General features: G+C 33.1%; 1 long non-coding RNA gene across 2 annotated transcripts; it reads left to right on the top strand.

Annotated features, from left to right (window-relative positions):
• Positions 1–3,932: 3,932 nt before the first annotated feature.
• On the top strand, positions 3,933–14,140 carry LOC127712467 (uncharacterized). Of its 2 annotated transcripts, none has more exons than XR_007987095.1 (3): positions 3,933–4,031; positions 7,146–7,339; positions 13,745–14,140. It is a non-coding gene; the product is annotated as an uncharacterized LOC127712467 (long non-coding RNA). The 2 variants fall into 2 exon arrangements; XR_007987094.1 differs by lacking the exon at positions 3,933–4,031 and adding an exon at positions 5,161–5,583.
• The last annotated feature ends 1,309 nt before the right edge of the window (positions 14,141–15,449 follow it).

Raw genomic sequence — 15,449 nt, 5'->3', positions numbered from 1 at the left:
GTGTATTTTACTCGTGGGGGGGGGGGGGGGGGGGGCACTTCCTATATACAAGGTGATAGAACGTGCCGCTGGAATAGGTCACTTTTTCCAGCTTGAAAATATGGGAATAGGTGGGGGAAACTATCAGAAATATATGATAAGGTCGATAAAGTTCCAATTACTTGTATATGAAAAGCCCTGTCATTTTTTCACAGCCGAAAGTCTCGCCGTAAGTAAACATTACATACAGAATCTTAGCCTTGAATATTCCACTTTTCCAACACACCCCACGAAACCAACCAATATGGGAAAAGGTTACAATTTTACCCATGCAATATATGAAAAGGTATACATTTTTAAGATCTAAATTATATGAATAGGGTGGGGTAACAGAACCCCAGCGACACCCCCTATCAATTAAGTATTGAAGTGCCCCTCCACCCCCCCCCCCCCCCCCCCCCCCCCCGGGAGGTATTTTACTGCTACAAGATATTTGATTTGCTAATCACGCACCCGTAAATGAGCAGAGAACCATACTTTCAAGCCAGGGGCAGTTTATACTAACAGTTAGTATAGAAAGTCCCTGTAAAAAGGCAGGCAAATCCTAACAGTACTGTAACTTAATGATACATGTATATCAAGTTACAGCACCTCACCCAGCACAGTTAGCACACTGGTGTGTGTCAGTCTTATAATATAAAACTGCGTAGGTTCATATCGTTTGATTCAACGTTTTTTCGGATATTTTTTAGGGCCGTTGTCAACTTGACATTGTCAAATCCGACCTGCCACTTTGCAACCTGACCTGCAAAAACATAATTCGACTAAAAACAATGTCAGTCAAAATTGCTTTTTGAGACTGGGCGACTGAAAAGTTTTAAAATGTGACCTTGTGACCCTATGACCCTACTTGGAATTCTTCATTCATCGGCGTGTGTCGGTTTGGCTAAAAAGGGGGCATTGTTTTTTTTTCTTGGGACAAAAAATTGTTTCTATCTTTATTAAAAAAAAAAAATTAAGACCAATCATAAACTTTTTTTTCAAAACTCAGTGTCGTATTTTATTGTTTTCCCAACAATTTTTAATAAAAGCTTTAAATGTTTGTTTCACTTCCCTCTGACTTCCCTCCTGATTTTTTTTTCTCAAGAAATTATAGAATCAGTAAATGGATATATATATATGTTTGTGGTCACCGTCATGCAGTTAGATAAGAAATTCCAGCAACCATCATCAAATAATTCATGTGTATTTGTGACATCAACATAACTGAAACATTATATTATTTCCCAGTAATTATGTAAATCATTTTGATTTACAATTATATATGTCTGGGACTTATGCATGTATATATCTCACAGGCACTTGTCTCAGAAAAAAAAATCCTATATACTTTAATAAAAGTATATAGGAAAAAAGTCTGAGACAAGTGCCTGTGATATATCTGTCAGTCCCAGAATAATAAATATAATTGTATCTTAATCTTTGGAAAAATCCGATTATTAAATTGTTAAATTCTTTTACGTCATAATTATATCAAAGTATACTTTTTAAAGTTTTAAATTTTAAAGTTAAAATGAATATTCCGTTTTGATCTGAGGAAAAACTTTTTAAACTGTAATGACATGGTCAGTCAACTGATTTGTTGAATGGCTGATTACAGGTAATTAAAGCATGCAGTAATTTTCCATTACGACAGTGCGTGTACCCTGGGGTGTGTATAACCTATTAATATCATAGTTTTCTAGAGAACATCCTGTCTATGTGTAATACAGATTGACATATGATGACATTACACAAATTTTTTTTCGTTAAATGTAGTTAAGTATCTGTGTCCATTCCCTATTGCAACACTACAATTCTTTCGAAGAAAAAAATGTTAAAATTAAAAAAAAAATCATTTTATATAAAATAAAGAAGAAAAAAGTAGCAAATAAACTTATGTAACTACGCATTGAGTAAACATAATTTCACTTTACATGTACAAACCCTTGAGAAAACGTATATATAGATGTGTTTAAAAAGGCCAATTCCCAGTGGATTTATTTCACACTAGGACCACAGGCACTTGTCTCAGAATTTTGTTTCCTATATACCTTAATACAGGGACTTTCTATACAAACTTAGTATAGAAAGTCCCTGCTTAATATAACATTAAAAGTATATAGGAGATTTTTTTTCTGAGACAAGTGCCTGTGACTAGGAACTAAGATAACTAGAACTATGTTCATTGGAAAGGCTTTTTGTCTGATACATGTATACGTATAGATAATGTACATAATTAAGAACAGCTCCAAATATATGCCTATAAATTAACGGTACGTCTAAAAACCGCTCAGGACCTCCTGAGTGCAGACAGGACATAAAAAGTCACTCAGGACATGTATATATGTTATAGTGAGCGTTGAGGGTAATTTAATACTTGATCTTATAATTTTGGTTTTGATAAAATCAAACCATGGAAGTAATATTGAATTTAAATATTACTTCCATGATCAAACCAACATTAAAGAAGTTATTTGGGATACGTCATGCATGGCCGATGATCATATTCAATACCAATCATCATTTTGATTACGACGTTTGATCTTTAATAATTAGGACTGATTGGTGATGGTTATAAACACATACATGTAAACTTTGCAAACAAACAAACAAAAAACGTTTCCTTGGAAAAATTATAAAAATACATGAATTTTGTTTTTACAAAAAAAGTTAAATAAATTTTTCGTTTTGTATGTAATAATTGAAGCCATTTAGAAATATAAGAAATCTTCACATAGTCGGGAAATTTTCAATTCAAGTTATTTCATGTGAAAACGTTAACAAATATAGATCTTATTCGATGTAAAATGTGGCGTCCTTGGAGATCATAACCCCGTTTAAATAGGGTTTGTCTACTTTCGTCTATTGCCGAACATTCTATAATCAAGGATTTTTACAAATCCTTGCTATAATATAATGAATCGCGTCGCCAATATCACCACAATTACATAAAGTACAAATACAATCTTCTCCTAAATATTTGGCATCTAACAATTACAATAGGAAATTTTGAGTCGAAACTGAAGTACCAAACCTACAAAAAGAATCACTATTTTTTGTAGTAGTAGGCGTTGAAAACTAAACTGTTTATAATCTTTTTTTTCTCCTAAATTAATTGAAACTCCTGAAATAATTTAACATTATCTATAGACAGCTTACATATGCAAATCTTTTTAGAAGTATGTGAGTGTATAGTAATAATTTGTTCATTAACCCCCCTTTTTCCTTCTATAAAATTACATTGTAATCGATTTTATTTCCAAATTTGTGTTTGCTAGGATTGACACTTAGAACGTACAACAAAAAGTAACAAGTAAAAAGTCACGATTCAGTTTTGGGATATTTTTTTCTTTGAATAAACTTAATTTTAAAAACGTTTCAGTATTTTCTGAAACATTTTTAAAAGTAAACGGACTTGTAAACAAAATTTATTTTTGAATATTAATATGAACAATGATTGTTAAGAAAACAATCTGCCAAAGTGGTTTGGTAATTAACTGAAGTCATGCTGTCAAAAATATCTCCTTTTTATAAGTTATTGATAAAAAAAACTATTTGAAGGCGAATTAATCATTTCCTCAACTAAATACATTTATCTATAAATAAAATCAATTCGTCAAGAACTTTCTCTCATATATTTAAACAATTGTAAAATAATTAATTTAAACCTTTGTCCTGCGACTTTCTGTCCGTTTACCAATACTTATTCCTTGTTAAGTTTTTTCATATCCATTTACGAATACTTATAACGTGATAATTAATTTTTCCGGATGCTTTTTATCCTATTTTCATTTAAAACAACCATGTTACCCGTAGAACGATGTAAAGTACAAATTTAGGAATTTAGTACTTAAAATTTCAACAACAAAATTTTACACTTTCATTTACCTGGATTTTTTTCTACACTTCGAAGCCGCCACCCTGTATCAAACTTATCCAACACCTCGCATGGCGTATTCACGATGTGGAGGGATTGACAATATACAATCAAAGTTAGCAATATACAGCAAGTAAGTAATTGGATGTTGAATGCCAGTAGATCTGAATTTGTAAATTTTTAAATTGAATTTAACCTGTTTAGAACGTGTATTGTTGAATTGTTCAATAAAATTACACACATAATCTGGGCTGATATGCATAAAACCACTTTAAGTTCAAGGTATCAATAAAACTGGGTCTGCATGAAAAAATGACTTATCACATAATACCAGAACCTATGTTTAGCCTACTGTTACACGATAAAAAAATATAGCCGTAGGCCTAGTTGAAAATCTTTACAAATTATTTATTCTTTTAATTTCTGTTTGGCTGTCTGGGTGCTTCTTATGTGTTTTAAATGCTATAGTCAAGTTTTATAGACTGTTGTACGTCATTTGGTCGTTTTTAAGTTTTTGCCATGGCGTTTGTCAGTATGTCTTCGACTTATAAGTTTTAACAAGGATTTGTATAGTGAGATTGGTTTTATATAATCTGCATCTCTTGTGCTGTATTTTAAAATGTATTACAATTGCTGCATCTTTACACATTCATCAATACACCAAAACATATGAATAAAGCTTTCGTATATATACAAATAAGGAGATGTGGTACGATTGGTAATGAAACAACTATCCGCCAGTTCAATTCAAAAACCTGTTATAAGCAAATGTGACTTACTTACTTACTTTAGTCAGAGAGATCTTGAATCTGAATTCAAGGATACGAAGTGGGAAGGGTTTAGAGGTGGATTAAGGTGAGGGCATGGGGCCCGCCCCTTTTTTGGAAAAAAAAATGGTTGATTATTTAGAGAATCACTGAAGCGGGCCCCCTCTTTATGCATGACAGTTAGTGCCTCCTTATGACATTTGTTGGGTCCGCAACTGGTGAGGACCTCATAAAAAAATATTTAGTAAGTTTTTGTTTTGTGATAAATAATGTATTTAGACAGAAATAGGATAAAATAAACTACCGAAAGCTTAAGTCTACATAACAGGGTATGGATGGGGGTTAACAGAATAGAGAATAACGGGCAAACAATAAAGATTAAAGAATAATGAAATGCTAAAATATGAGGAAAGAGAGTAATGAGCAAAAAGTGTAAGTTTGTAGAAATATAGCAAAAAAAAAATAAAGAACACAGTAAAAGAAGACCCCCCCCCCCCCCCCCCCCCAAGATCCTGACTTCAACTTTAACGCTGCCGGGCTATTTTTTAGACAAAGTGCACGTATTAGTAGTCAGCCGAAACCACTAAGCGTTTTGCATCCATACGTTTTTTTTCGGGATACTGCATGACTGCATAGTAAACTATCAATGTACTAGTTAATGTTCTCGAGGGCTGACCCTATTACAGAGACATATATACACATATGTGTAAATATGTCTCTGCCCTATTACGTGTCGGTAACCTCCTCGACACGGTTCATTTTTACGGCGGCTCAGTTTTGTCTTAAGAATAAACATAATTGATAAGTTTCTTTCCCCTGCATTTCTCGATCGCACTTGTAAATAGCACATTGGTCTCAAGACATTGGTTACAACACTTGCCGTCAGTACTCAAAATTGGAAAAATATTAAATAAGAAGGTATAGAAAATTAAATTAATGCACACACACTATTATCAACCACAGACATGATGTTTTTCTCAATTTGCCTAAATCGTTATTCCGCAATACAACGAGGGTGAAAACCCACCACTTTGAACACAGTCACAGGCACCGTGAACTTGTAAGTTTCCCAAATGAGTAACTATCCATTACTTTTCTAGTGTAAAGTTTTATTTAATACACATTTGATTTGAATTGGCATATCAGAGAGATATATAAACATATATCATAGGCTGATCCGGGGGGGGGGCTTTCTTGGGAAAAATTTGGTTGATTATATAGGGATCACTGAAGCATGACTGGAGCCGGCCATCCCTTATATTGTATATTCATAAAATAAACCAACAAATTATCCAAAAGATGAATAATACTTAATACTTACGACTAAGATTGATTATAAGTATTCTTGAGTCGGTTTTACAAAAAAAAAAACTTACAATTTATCGTAAGTTACATACTGTATTGAGGGTGGTAAAGGGTTATTTTCGTGCATCGTGATCGCCGTTTTTTATTTCACGTGCAACATGTTTTTACTATTTTTTTTTTATGTTCAGTCGTGCAAGACAGGTGCCTTGTTCAACGTGTTCTGCTTATTTAATTTTACGTGCATCGTGATTTTCAAATGCTTATTTTGCGTGCTCGGTATTTTTCAAATAAAATTCAAACACTTGGCAGGGATCGTCAAGAAATACTTTTTTAAAAGCCGTAAACCATTTATATCATAAATGTGTATACTAAATCGGGAATAACAAGTAAAACAGAGAGTTTATATATACAAGAAGACAGTGATTCAGTCACAAAAGGTTCACATCAAAGTCTTTATTTTTCGTGCAACGTTCATGACAGAAATTATTTCACGTTCAACGTGAAATTATGTCTTATTTCACGTTTTTTTCCGTGCAAGCACCCCCCTTTACCACCCTCTGTATTGTACATGACTTAATTACTATCAATATTATTTGTAAGTTTTTTTGTGAAACTGACTGCTGAATTGTTTTTCCATGCTTATGGTACATCTAAGTCGTATGCTTTTTTTAAAACCACCTCCATGGTATAATGTCTGCTCGCCCATATAATCTGTTTGTAGATATAGGAAGATGTGGTATGAGTGCCAATGAGACAACTCTCCATCCAAGTCACACAATTTATAAAAGTAAACCATTATAGGTCAAGGTATGGTCTTCAACACAGAGCCTAGTTTTTATCAAAAATGAAATATATTGATATTAATAGTATACAGGTTAAATAATTTATTCATACATTTTTAATTGACTGACTAGAATTATCATGATTATTGAGGAATTTAAACCATTCCTATTTTTAAAAAGGGACAAAAATAAAATTTATATATAATAACAGGGTGATACAAATGAGAAAAACTCAAGAAATTGTTTTCAATTAAGATAAATACATGGTTTTCAGTTGTTTTTTAAAGCAGAGGCAGATTTAGTTTAAAGTTGGAAAAAATTGTTTGTACCAACAAAAATTAATACACAAAGTTAATCCAGAATTATGTGTTTATCATTTTTTTTAATGTTTAGGTTGCCAGCAAGATGAAAAGAACAATGCAGTTCAAAAGTCAAAATGTGGATAAGATGCGGTACAAGGTCCTACTTTTGCAGATTTTCATATTTTGCATGAATGAATTTGAAGTTTATATCATGGAGGGCAGAGAAAGAAAAGAAACACTTCAGTTTTCCTGCTTCTGAAGGATAAATGTAAAACATCTTGTTTGGTAAGTTTTATGCTCTGTTATGATAGTGTTTGTGCATCCATCTGTCTTTCTCTAAATTGTATTCACTTAAAGTTTTTAGCTCACCTGGCCCAAAGGGCCAAGTGAGCTTTTCTCATCACTTGGCGTCCGTCGTCCGTCGTCGTCGTCTGTCTTCGTTTACTTTTACAAAAATCTTCTCCTCTGAAACTACTGGGCCAAATTTGACCAAACTTGGCCACAATCATTTTTAGGGTATCTAGTTTAAAAAATGTGTCTGGTGACCCGGCCAACCAACCAAGATGGCCACCATGGCTAAAAATAGAACATAGGGGTAAAATATAGATTTTGGCTTATATCTCTGAAACCAAAGCATTTAGGGTAAATCTGAAATGGAGTAAAATTGTTTATCAGGTCAAGATCTATCTGCCCTGAAATTTTCAGATGAATCAGACAATCCGTCGTTGGGTTGCTGCCCCTGAATTGGTAATTTTAAGGAAATTTTGCCGTTTTTGGTTATTATCTTGAATATTATTAAAGATAGAGATAAACTGTAAACAGCAATAATGTTCAGCAAAGTAAGATCTACAAATAAGTCAACTTGACCAAAATGGTCAGTTGACCCCTTAAGGAGTTATTGCTCTTTATAGTCAATTTTTAACCATTTTTCGTAAATTTTTGTAATCTTTTACAAAAATCTTCTCCTCTGAAACTTCTAAGACAAATTTAACCAAACTTGTCCACAATCATCATTAGGGTATTTAGTTTAAAAAATGTGTCCGATGACCCCGCCCGCGAACCAAGATGGCTGACATGGCTAAAAAAATAGTACATAGGCCGGCCTAGAGTAAAATGCAGTTTTTGGCTCATATCTCTGAAACCAAAGCATTTAGAGCAAATCTGATGAGGATAAAATTGTTCATTAGGTCAAGATCTATCTGCCCTGAAATTTTCAGACCAATCAGGCAACACGTTGATGGGTTGCTGCCCCTGAATCGGTAATTTTAAGAAAATTTTGCAGCTTTTGGTTATTATCTTGAATATTATTATAGATAGAGATAAACTGTAAAACAGCAATAATGTACAGCAAAGTTAGATCTACAAATAAGTCAACATGACCAAAATTGTCAATTGACCCCTTAAGGAGTTATTGCCCTTTATAGTCAATTTTTTACATTTTCATAAATTTTGTAAATTTTTGTAAATTTTTACAAAATATTTTCCACTGTAACTAGCGGGCCAAGTTCATTAAAGATAGAGAAAATAGTAAGGAGCAAGAATGCTCAGTAAAGTAAGATCTACAAACACATCATCACCAAAACACAATTTTGTCATGAATCCATCTGTGTCCTTTGTTTAATATGCACATAAACCAAGGTGAGCGACACAGGCTCTTTAGAGCCTCCAGTTGGTTACAGTTCACCATGAACTTCAGTTAGTAACTTGTGGTTTTACATGTATATACTCAAAATCTAGTACTTTAAAATGTTCATGTATTTTTGTCGAGCCTGCAACTTTTGTCGCAGAAAGCTCAACATAGGGATAGTGATCCGGTGGCGGCTAATGCAGTAGGGTTAGCACCAGGGGGGGGGGGGGGCTCTTCCTATATTAAGGTATATACATATGTGCCGCTGGAAGGGTCCCTTTTTTGATGCATCAAATATATCAATGGGGTGCAATTTTACCGAGGAAATATATCAATGGGTCATAATTTTTCAGTTTGTTGTGCAACGATCTTCACTTAATGGGTTATGATTTCGCTGTGAAATATATGTATAGGTAGGGATTTCACAATTATTCAATATATGAATGGGGGGTGTTTTTTAAATTCCAGCTGCACAACTGTACCCAAAATCTAATGTTGAGACCCCCCCGTGGGCGTTAGCTAACTTCCAAAAAGCTTTATATTTTAGAAGGTGGAAGACCTGGATGCTTCATACTTTGTATATAGATGCCTCATGATACGAATTCCGACTGAAACATGTCCATTGTCCTTGACCTCATTTTCATGGTTCAGTGACTACTTGAAAAAAAAGTTCAGATTTTTTGTAATGTTAGTTTCTCTCATATTATGAGTAATAGGATAACTATATTTGGTATGTGCGTACCTTGCAAGGTCCTCATGCTCGTCAGAGAGTTTTCACTTGACCTAGACCTCATTTCATAGATCAGTGAACAAGAACTTAGTCTTAGATGCATGATTTTTTTTATTAGTTGTTAGTGGCTTTGTACTAGCTGTCAGTAACTGCGAGTACTCTCAGATCTGTACTTAGTGTCTTTTTGTTGTTCGGATGTACAAGTACCCGGCCACGTCCACTTGTATTTGTAGTATTTGTATTTGTAGTATTTGTATTTTTATCCATCTGATGAGTTAAGCCTCTTTCAACTGATTTTTTATACGACCACATAAAATAAAAATTTTGCGGTCATATATTGGTATGACGTTGGCATCGTCGTCGTCCGAAGACACATTGGTTTTCGCACTACAACTTTAGTTTAAGTGAATGGATCTCTATGAAATTTTACCATAAGGTTCAATACCACAAAAGAAAGGTTGGGATTGATTTTGGGGGTTATGGTACCAACAGTTAAGGAATTAGGGGCCAAAAATAAGCATTTTTGTAACTTCCAGACATAACTTGTGTGTTAGTGTATGGATCTCTCTGACATTGTACCACAAGGTTCCATATCACGAAGGGAATGCTGGGATTGATTTTGGGGGGTAATTGCCTCAAAATTTTAGGAATTAGGGGCCAAAAAAGGGGCAAAAAACAAGCATTTTTCTAGTTTCATGACAATAACTTAAGTGTAAGTGTATGGATCTTTCTGAAATTGTACTACAAGGTTCCATATCACAAAGAGAAAGCTGGAATTGAGGTTGCAATACGTTTAGGAAAAAGGGGCCAAAAAGAAGCATTTTTCTAGTTTCCAGACAATAACTTGTGTTCAAGTGTATGGATCTCTCTGAAATTGTACTGCAAGGTACCATAACACTAAGGGAAGGCTGGGATTGATTTTGGGGGTAATTGCCTCAAAATTTTAGGAATTAGGGGCAAAAAAGGGGAAAAAAACAAGCATTTTTCTAGTTTCAGGACAATAACTTGTGTGTAAGTGTATGGATTTTTATGAAATTGTACGACAAGGTTCCATATCACGAAGGGAAAGCTGGGTTTGAGTTTGGGGGTAATTGCCTTAACGTTTAGGAATTTGGGGCCAAAAAGGGACCAAAAAAACAAGCATTTTTCTAGTTTCCAGACAATAACTTGTGTTCAAGTGTATGAATCTCTCTGAAATTGTACTGCAAGGTACCATACCACAAAGGGAAGGCTGTTATTGAGTTTTGGGGTGATGAATCATAAGGGGGTTCAAAAAATTGGGGGGGGGGGATTTTTTTTCCTTTTTTTTTTCTTTAAAATTTTCCATTTTAAATTGGTTATTTCTGATTTATATATAAAAGCAAATAATAATGATATGGTTTGAATAGGTAAATTAAAATTTTTTAAGTTCTTAGACCACATTCATTCTGTGTCAAATATTTAATCACAATCCAAATTCAGAGCTGTATCAAGCTTGAATGTTGTGTCCATACTTGCCCCAACTGTTCAGGGTTCGACCTCTGCGGTCGTATCAAGCTGCGCCCCAGCGGAGCATTTTATTATTGTTCGTTCTTATGTTGTACTGTTACACCACTGTCCCAGGTTAGGGGGAGGGTTTGGATCCCGCTAACATGTTTAACCCCACCACATTCTGTATGTATGTGCCTGTCCCAAGTCAGGAGCCTGTAAATCAGTGGTTGTCGTTTGTTTATGTGTTGCATATTTGTTTTTCGTTCATTTTTTGTACATAAATAAACCGTTAGTTTTTCGTTTGAATTGTTTTACATTGTCATTTCGGGGCCTTTTATAGCTGACTGTGCGGTATGGGCTTTGCTCATTGTTGAAGGCCATACGGTGACCTATAGTTGTTAATTTCTGTGTCATTTGGTCTCTTGTGGAGAGTTGTTGTCTCATTGGCAATCATACCACATCTTCTTTTTTATATTTAAGGTTAAGTTTTGGTGGTCAAGTCCATATCTCAGATACTATAAGCAATAGGTCTAGTATATTCGGTGTATGGAAGGACTGTAAGGTGTACATGACCAACTGGCAGTGTCATCTGACCTTGACCTCATTTTCATGGTTCAGTGGTTATAGTTAAGTTTTTGTGTTTTGGTCTCTTTTTCTAATACTAAATGCAATAGGTCAACTATATTTGGTGTATGGAAACATTTTATGATGTACATGTCAGTCCTGCAGGTTTAATTTGAACCTGACCTTATTTTCACGGTTCATTGCTCAGTGTTAAGTTTTTGTGTTTTGGTCTGTTTTTCTTAATCTATAAGCAATAGGTCAACTATATGTGTTGTATGGAAGGATTGTAAGCTGTACATGTCTGCCTGGCATAGTTCATCTGATCTTCACCTCATTTCCATGGTTCATTGGTCAATGTTTAGTTTTCTTGGTTAAGTCTGCTTCTTAGAAACTATAAGCAATACCGGTAGTTCAACTGTATTTAGTAATTTGAATGATTGTAAGGTGTACATATATTTCTTGTCAGGATTATATGACCTTGAATTCATTTTCTTGGATCATGTTGAGTTTATGTGATAGTTGTAGTAAAGCTTTATATTTAGGACTATCAACATGATATCAATGATTAGTAAAGAAGGCGCAACATTTCAGCATGTGCACTCTTGTGTATACATTAAACACCACATTTACTGTTTTTACCCTGATTTTATGCATCACTGAACATAGAAATGTCATAATGTGAAATTATAGTACATTCTTAGGTTAAAGTTTTAGGTTAAGGTACATAGCTTACCATGAAGTTGAATTTCATACACATGTTCATTATGTGGTGAATTTTTAATTTCAGTGCCAAACTAAGATTTTGAGCCTGATTACATGATTGACTAGACATTGACACATGCTAGAGTTTGCCAGGCATTGTGTCCTGTACTAGGAATTTGTCCTGTACTAAGAACTTTAATAGTACTCGTTGAGTATGGAGTTTTTGTGAAAGTTTAATATTAGTGAGATTTTTGCATGACATCCTGTCAAAACAAGGAATTATTTGAATCTGGAATAATTATGACTTCTGGAAAATTGATTAGAAATGTATGATGAAAACTAACCCAACTAAATAGGGTTAGCCATGCGCACATGGCTAAGGTTAATTTTAATTTCACTATCATTTCAGTATGAACTAACTAACCCCCCTTAGCCATGCGTGCATGGCTAACTCTATTTAGTTGGGTTAGTTTTCATCATAAATTACTCATCAATTTTCCAGAATTCAAAATTATTCCAAATCCAAATAATTCCTTGTTTCAACTGCTTGTTGATCATGTTTATACATGTCTTAAAATTAATATCTGACACATTGGTGTTTTGTGAACTTGGAAATAAGTTATTTGATAGAATAATAATGTTTTGAGATTATCAAAATAAAAAATATCCCATTTTTACTACATTGTGTATTAATGATTAAGTATATAAAAAAGAAGATTTAGGATATATGTATAACCCTATATAAAAATGAGACAGCAACCGAACAACACAAAAATAAGAAAAAAAAAACAATATAATTTTTTGTATCAATGTTATTATTTCCAACGTGTCCAAAGAGTTCAATGTATTTTCTAATTGAAATAAAACACAAGTGGAACTCTTTCAGAACTTCAGAAGCTTAAAGAAGTGCTGTTTCTATTGTTGGCTTTCTGTATAATATATTGCAAATTCTTGTGAAAAATGGAATTTTATTGTAATTGCCTAAAGTTTTAACATTGATCTATATATATATAACTGGGGAAAATACCCAAATGTTATAAAGAAGAATACATAAATTGATTGTTATATAATAATAATTTAATTTTGGATGTAACGCGTCTTCTAATTGGCTGACGTTGTTTTGTTTATCAGCTCATAGACATAATTTTGTCATGTGACCGTGACGTCATCAACGTTTTTTCATGGTTTACTCGGGCGGTTTAAAATGGAATTTAGAATTAAATTATAAGAAATGACTGTAATATTTTTTCTGTCTATTCGAAAAAAAATAAAAAATGTGGTGCACACTTTAGAATAACTCGCTACGAGGGTTATTCAGTGTGCACCACATTTTTGATGTTATTTCTTCATAGACAGAAAAAATATTACAGTCATTCCTTAATTAGAATAGGAAGATGTGGTATATTGCTATTTGACAACTTTCCATCAGAGACCAAAGGATGTAGGAGGTTAGCAACTGATGACACTGGACAACCTTCAACAATCAGTAAAATCCATACCGCATAGCCATTTTTATTGAAAATCATATGTTCTTGCTACATGTATGCAAACAATTTTTTATTATCCATAACTTCGGATTTTATTGGTTCTTTTTCAGAAGGATTGAAATTCATCACTGAGAATAAAAGGAGAAAACACAGAAACAAGACCAAAATAAATTCAAAGACAAAAGTCAGATCAGTTATTATTTTCATCACTCAGCCAATGAATTGAAGTTCTATTAAATATCTAAAGATATTAAAACCACAATAATGACAATGTTCTGTGCTGAATGGCAAAAAGTGGACTATACATTACAATCACACAATGCTGGATGATAAGAAACTATTAATTTTTTGGGTGGAGGGATATCCTGAAAAAAAAATAGATTTATGTAAAAAGCTACTAGTATGTTAAGCCTATTAATAGAGTTTTCATTGATTTCAAATGGGAAAAAATTGTGTTTCAAAAAAGTATTCTAGAATTCATAAATAAACATATATTGATACTTACATTATCTGCTTTGTTGTTTAAAAGTTTAGTTTTGAACAGTTATAGAACAATATAATTGCATTAACATTTCCAAGGAAAAAAAAGATATTCAACTAAAAAGATTCATCTTAAAACAATTTACTACCAAACAGAATTCATTGTAACATACACATTTATTTACTGTATATTTATAATTTGAATCATAGGATTTTATTTTGTCCCATGGGATATTAAAAATCCCATGGGATAATTATAGTCCCATGGGATTTTTTTTGTCCCATGGGACTACAATTATCCCATGGGACCCAAAAAAATCCTATGGGATTTAACCAAAATCCCATGGGATAATGGTCAATCCCATGGGATTTGCCCTATCCCATGGGATATTGAAAATCCCATGTTTTTCTAAATCAAATTACAAAATAGATATAATAATAACATCAGAAAAGCAATGAATTTATTGAATCCCATGTAATTCCGCACATTTTGGTTATATACACGATACTGTAGCTCTAAGGAGAGGCGGCGGCGGATTTGCAAATGAGTGTTTTGCAAATTAAAAGTGTCCAGTGTTCATAACTTATTTTGTATTCTTTTCAAACGGGATGTATAAAGACACACCTACGTTCATTTTGATTTATAAAGAGGTTAACTCCTAACTATCCTACTGCCTGTCGATACATTTATTTTTGGCATTGCACAAGTCATGTCTTCTTTGACTGTCCATGACGTTAAAATACTAAATCCCTGGGATGTGTTTTAGTTGATTTTAGTCTCTGATGCATGATTTTTTATTATTTTAAAATTGTTTTTGGCAAAGTTTTAACTAGCTGTCAGTAACTGCGAGTACTCTCAAATCGTACTTTTTTTGTTTATTTAACCTGTTGATACTAATTGTAATGTTTTTTTTGTTATTTAATGTTTACTCATTCAGGGTTTTATCTGGTCTATATACTAGCTTTGATAAGAGTTTGGTATTACTATAAATTTTCACTTCTTCTTAATATGAACATCAAAATTATTTTGTAAAAATATTTCCTTTCTCCATTTGAACTGTACACGTATACCTAACAACAAAATTATTTTCATTTACCTGTGTTTAAAGTAATTGCAAATGGCTGATATTTTTGTTCACGCATATTATTTTTCTTAAATTGTTTAACATTTCACAGCGGTATAACATGTTACTTTTATTATTCTTCCCTTAGTTAATTTATTTTGTATTTACATTGTATCATAGATCAAATTTATTTGTTCAGTGTATGTTCACTGGTGTTAATATGTCTTTTGATTGAGTTAAGCCATTTCAATTGATATTTTAGTGTGTGTCT

This window comes from Mytilus californianus, unplaced genomic scaffold (genome assembly GCF_021869535.1).
Source record: "Mytilus californianus isolate M0D057914Y unplaced genomic scaffold, xbMytCali1.0.p SCAF_8, whole genome shotgun sequence".
Lineage (NCBI taxonomy): Eukaryota > Metazoa > Mollusca > Bivalvia > Mytilida > Mytilidae > Mytilus > Mytilus californianus.
Note: the sequence above shows the minus strand (reverse complement) of the source record. Positions and strands in the feature narration are given on the sequence as shown.